Source organism: Phalangium opilio, unplaced genomic scaffold (assembly GCF_054372755.1).
Source record: "Phalangium opilio isolate 3A_F unplaced genomic scaffold, DU_Popi_V2 ptg000104l_1, whole genome shotgun sequence".
Classification (NCBI taxonomy): domain Eukaryota; kingdom Metazoa; phylum Arthropoda; class Arachnida; order Opiliones; family Phalangiidae; genus Phalangium; species Phalangium opilio.
In genome coordinates, this window is record NW_028324206.1 from 253,809 (window position 1) to 260,176 (window position 6,368).

The following is a 6,368-nucleotide window of genomic DNA, read 5'->3' on the forward strand; positions in this document are numbered from 1 at the left end:
AATGCCTTTAGTCATTTTGAACATACTATTCATAGGGTAGAAACAGGGATTATACTACCCAGCCTATATAGACTTCAGTCATGTGATCGTGAGATGATTTTAGCCAAGTCTGAAAGGGCCTTAAAACCTGACCTACATTATTTTCCAGTAAACAGTCGAACGACAATAGTCATGTAATTGGAAACCTACGAAGCATAATGTCATAATGTATTTTCCATGACAAGCAACAGCAGAAATGATTCCCGTAGGAAAATTTGATTAGTTTTCTTCCAATTCAAACTAAGTACAATTCTACTAATAGTTTTATTAAATTAAAAAAAATTACCAGATTCTCTGTGGCGTCGAAAAAACGTAATAATAGAAATAAAATTCACTTTTAGATCGCGTCAAGCTTCAAGATTTCTTCCAAATATTCACTGTCTTCAATTCAGTTACCCTATAGGAACCGTTAAAAGAGCAGCTGCGAGTGTAAGGTTAAAAAAGGAAAAGTTTAGAATGGTGTTACTGACGTGTTACCCAAACTCAAAGGCGAGCACAAAGTTTCTCATAAATATATCTTAAATTACTATTTCTTCTAGATCAGGCTTGCTACTACTGGCCTCAATTTTCGAAACCGTACAACGATTTAAGTGGAACGCAAAAATTACGAAAACAAAACTAAAATTTATGGGAAATAATCGATACCTAAAATACAGGTATAATTTGAATTTTCACGTCTTAAATGTTATTGTCGAATTGAATATTAAATTATTCATTAAAGGTACGCTCAAGTAACACCAATAAATGTATCGACAATATCGGTGAGTTTTTCAATATTCGGTCTCGCGACTCCGCCTATTCATTTTCACGATGAAAATTGAAGTTTGAATATTTCTTATCAGGAAACTTGGGCGATTGAGCAACAAGAGTCAATGTACAATGTCATTGCGGATTATTTAAAACGATCCTTAAACATGAAGTATTTTAAATACCACTCAGAAAGCAATATAACCTAGCAATCAAGAAATATGTTAGCATAATTGTTTTCGATGATCTTAGGTGCATTTTCGAAGAACATAAATACAGCTTTCTTATATATATACTGCTCCAGATTTTTTCAACGTACGTAAAACCAAAATCATAAAAGCATTTAGACGTTTGATTTTAATCCTCTCATTTAGAATGCCAATGTTATCATTCAAGTCTTGCCAAGCTCATTTTTCTACGGTCAAGAGAAATATTTCAGTCCGTCTCCGGTGTTCGGAAGAGCCAGCTTGATTATCGTGTCTGGTCGCCCAAAGAATGTCTTGACCACTACCTTTGACTTCTTAAATATGGACGCTAATGTAAATTTTGCTCTATTACAATACCCAAATCATTTAATTACATTCGTGTGTAAATTAGGTGTTAATTTTAATGGGGTCAACCTTGGTTCTTCTGTCACTTTTGCTCGTCGTTCACTCCTACGTAACCAACAAATACAAATCGTTGCCCACCAAGATAGTTGTCAGGAAAATGGCCCAAAAAACCCTGGAAAATGTCTGGGACAACGCGTCGCTCTTCTGTATCGAACGTAAGTAATTACTGATTAGCAGAGACAGATGGCTGGCACTTTAGTGAAACATAATTTTGTTTCCTTCAGCGATTCTCTCCGTTTTGCCCCATATTACTTGTCATTTAATCGCTTCGTCGTGGCTTATCGGAGTGACTTTCATTCTGTTCTTCTTGGGTTGTTTCTTGCGGACGGAGTTCTCGATGGAAAGCTACAATTACATCGACACCCTCTCGGACTTAATCAACTCGGGAATTGCACCAACAATCGTAAAAGAAAGCGAAACTCTCGATTATCTGAACTATTTGGTAATTAATCGTTTCCGTGGTAAGTCCTCCATTACTCTGATGTCATTGGTGCCCATCTATAGGCAGCCCAGGACCCAGTAGTCAAGGGGTGGCTTGACGCGCAGGATGAGGAGAAACTGTTGACGCCTAACTTTGAATATTTGGATCTTGATGGATACAAACCGATTCTTTCCGGGGAAAAAGCTCTCATAATAGTCGATTTTGCTCTGACTTGGATGATGGGAGAAATCCTTATAAGAGATCCCGAGTTTAAAAGGTTCTTCTATAAAAGCCAAGGTCTATACTTTTCGCAACAAGCAATAAACTTCGACTGCATGCATTACATTTTCAACACATCTTGGTTGAGAAACAGTCCGCAATTTCACGAAAACCTCCAACTGAGGTCCGTACAAGTTTTATCGCAGAATTGTTAACGAGCTTTGACGACTGCTTTTATTACAGTCTGGAACCGTTTTTTGAAACGCAAGTTTTCATTTATCGGGATTTCGAAAAGAATTACCTAATTGAACAGATCACTTGGAAGAGACCGTTGAAAAGCACGACTGATTTGGACCTGAGTAGCGTCTTCGTTCCTTTCTACATGCTTTTCGTGATGTTGTCAGGAACATTAGCTGCCGTCTTCACCGAAATAATCTTCAACCACTTTGCTTAAACACAATCTGAAAACACAATGTCACGACACGAAAACACTATCTGAAAACACAATGTCACGACACGAAAGCGAATTTTTCAGAAACACAAACATTTTTCTACCAGGAAAATGTTACGTCATTTTAAATTTACTCATATTGTATATAGGGAAATTACGCACTTAAAATAAATACAGATAATAGTCGATTGTGAACAATGTTAGCATATCAATTAAGATTAAATTAATTGTTTAGTAGAAAAATAAACTGACAAATACATAGAGAGTTTTCGTTTCATACACAATACTCCGTTCCAAATATTCCCAAAATTTCTTTCCCCCACTTTCCCTGCAAAAAATTGAAAACTAGGGCTTTCATAGAGCCGGGCTGCCAGAGCAGCCAGACGTTCAGTGTGAATAAACTTACAAAACCAATCTATCTAGTTTGTGCACTGAACGTATTTCGACTTGTAGCCGAGTAAGCCGACTAGCCGTTAGTATTTGAAACCCGACTAGCTAGCGAAGCCAATCCAGCTATATAACAGCTGAGAATCCTGAGACAAAGATATTAAGTTAACCAAGATTATGGAAGTTGATGATGTTTTGAAACCATGTGGTAATACTCCTGAAAGGCCTACGCGGCCTAGCTTGACAGGGAATAGCCCTAAAGAAAATAGAATTAAAAGGTAAATAAAGGTTTTTTCTAATCGTTATTCGATATTCCACTACTGCATAGCGTTATAGTTTAAGAGAAATGCTCCTTTTAGGAAAAAACTATTCGAAAAATTTGTACCTGATTATGATGAAGACTCGAAAATACAAAAGAAGGCAACTAATAAAAGAAGAGTTGCAGGGGTTCCTATCAAAGATTTCCCAACGGGACTATGGACAAAACAATTAAAGTCACTACCATCAGGGTTCAACATCAGCCAAGTAGTCAGTTTCTTCACCAAAAACAAGGCGAATAAGCATCTGGAAGATGGAAACAGAATGCAAAAAGCTAAAAAGGCCGGAAGTGTATTTATATGTGACCCGGGGAGTGACAAGGCTTATGTCGAAAAAATTAAAAATAGGAAAAATTAGCGGGGATATTTTAGGTGGTTATTGCGAGTGCCCTTGTGGAAATGGTGGTGTTTGTAAGCACACCTGTGCAGTTTTGTGGTATTTATGGGAATGCAAACTAGAAAATCACTTGTTCATTCCTCATGATAAATCTTGTACCGAGGTAGCGAAGAAATGGGGATTAAAAAGCGGAAATGCCCATCTTCAAACTAAAATGTTTTCAAATCTAAAATTCACGAAACACAAGCCGAATTATTCAAATGAATCATCTGCATCAATGGTATCAAAACCTCGTCCTAAATACTCCTCACTTCCACTTTTGGACACTGAAGAGAAGCGTAATGAAGATGATAAAGGTTTGCAAAATAGAATAAAACGCGTGGCTGATAACATTGGAAAAGGCACAAAAGTTATGTGGCAAGAAATTTTATTTGAAAATGACCATCGTCCAGTACCCGAAGAAGTAAGTGAGGATGAAAATGAACCCGAGGAGATTTTACAAGAAGTTCCTACAAATGTCCCTAAACCAGAAATACCATTTGAAAACATACCAAAGTACAAAACAGATAAGGCGTTCCCCTCATATTGTGTGGTTACCCTAATACAAGCCAAAAATCTTGAACTTTTAACGAGAAATCAATCCAACTCACAGTTATGGAAAAGTGAAAGAATGAAAAGAATTACTGCCTCCAAATTTGGAGATGTAGTAAAAAGAAAAAAAGATGTTACTCTAAAATACATAGAGACTATTAAAAGAGGGGCTGACCTAAGTGGAAATGCTTTTGTCCAAGAAGGAATTCGAAATGAAGCAAATGCAATAGAAATGTACAAAATATATAAAGCTGGAACTGTAATTTGTTTCAAAGTGGGATTTTTTGTTAATCCATCCTTGCCCATAATTGGCGCTTCTCCTGACCAAATTTGTTACGACCAACATAAGGAAGAATTTGGATTATTTGAAATAAAAACCCTCTCCAAAGCGAAAAAGGAAGGTTATACCATTTCTCAGGCTATCGATAAGAAACTAGCACCATGCTTAAAAAACGAAAACAATGGCGAGATTCATTTGAAAGAAAACCACAATTATTATTTTCAGGTTCAAGGTCAAATGGGTGTGACTGGATACAAGTGGTGTGATTTCTTTCTAGTCACTGGAAATGATTCTTTTTGCCAAAGGATATACTTTAAAAGTGATATGTTTAATCAAACAATGGTTCCTAAACTGTGTGATTTTTATTTTAATCATTTTTAGTTTCAGTATTATTTACTTAATAAAGTGCAATATATTTAATTGGTACATTTCTTATGCTCAATTTAATCGGTAATATTTTTATAGAGTAATGTCAGTGATTTTTTATGTACTAGATTCCCTATTTAATAAGGGTTCCTTTTTAAAATTAACCAAATAGGCACATATTTTCCAAACTTTATTCAGTTCTTCATGCATGGAGTTTGGGAATACGTACTTAATAATTCTGTTTGTTTTCACCTCCCTAATGACCCTTTCAACATGTATTCTTAAATTAGCGATATCTCTTGTTTTTTTTAACTTCAGCTTCAGTAAGCTGCGTTCTGTCCTTTAAAAATGGTGGTATATTTAACGTTGCACCAATTTTTTCCAAGTCTTCGGAAATTAAGAACCCTCGGTCAGCCATAACTGAATCTCCAGGTTCCAGTTTTTTATATAATCCACTACTATTGGTGATTTCTTTATCAGACATGCGTCCAGGAGAAAGGTTGGATACAAAACTCACAAAACCATTTGGGGTTATTCCGATCAAACCTTTAGCGGTGTTGTGGCTTTTATAGGTAGAATAAGTGTCACTCTGGGTGTTGTAATCATGGGGGACTTCTATAAACAGTTCTGTACAATCGATGATAATTCGAGTACTTGAATAAAGGACACGAAATGGTTCTGGCATATATTTGTCAATGATTCTCCTTGATGGCCATATCGCCATTCGTGGAAGCCTACGATATAAGAGGTCAACCCAAGTAATCCAAATATTACTAACCGTTGAAACACTAATGTGAAAGCGATAAGCTAAATCCTCTTCTAACATTCCAACCTTCAATCGGCACAAAACTAAGAATAATTGGTTTTTAAAATCTAGAGCCATGGGTCTACCTGGGGAAGACTCATTTCTAGGCGTTTTCCTGATATTCTGGTTTGAATTTACGTAAACATTTAAAGTAGGTAAATCAGGTTTTATATACTCGTAAAGCTCTAAGAAGTCCTGTTTAGATCTAAAGCCCGTATAAAATTCTAATTTCTTGTCATCCATGCTGATATTTTGGAAATTAAACGCCTTTGTTAAGTGGTTTTTACGATTTTTCTTCTGCTAAACGCAGCTTCTCCTTTAATTTGGCGTTTTCCTCAAAAATTGTAGCCATTTTTGATTGAAGAACGGAAATTTGCAATTTCAGCTTGGCTTCATTTTCTCTCAATGATAAAATTTCACTGACTTGTGTTTGACAATAGCTGTGATCTAGTAATGAATGGGTTTATAATTTTACCTTTGTAGTTCTTTTAATAATTAGTGAGCCTCATTACCTATAAAATCTTTCGGCATTTGTGTAATTTCTTTGGCATCAAATGTTTTATTATGTCTATTAGTATTTTCACGGGTGAATTATACAGTTTCGAAAGCTGCGGCTTCTGGAAGTTGACCCTCCTCGAGAATGTTAGGGGGTTTAGTTGCATCATTTGGAAATATAAATTTGCCCATGTAGATAGGGTAAAGATCTTCTTTCCTTTTTTTACCATCTTTGCGAAAATGCGCGCCACAAACAACATTGTTCTTATATGGATACCAAAGAGACTGAGGCCTAGCAGAAA

General features: G+C 36.0%; 1 pseudogene; it reads right to left on the reverse strand.

Annotated features, from left to right (window-relative positions):
- Positions 1 to 4,883: 4,883 nt before the first annotated feature.
- On the reverse strand, positions 4,884 to 5,652 carry LOC149630007 (uncharacterized; annotated as a pseudogene).
- Positions 5,653 to 6,368: the final 716 nt, after the last annotated feature.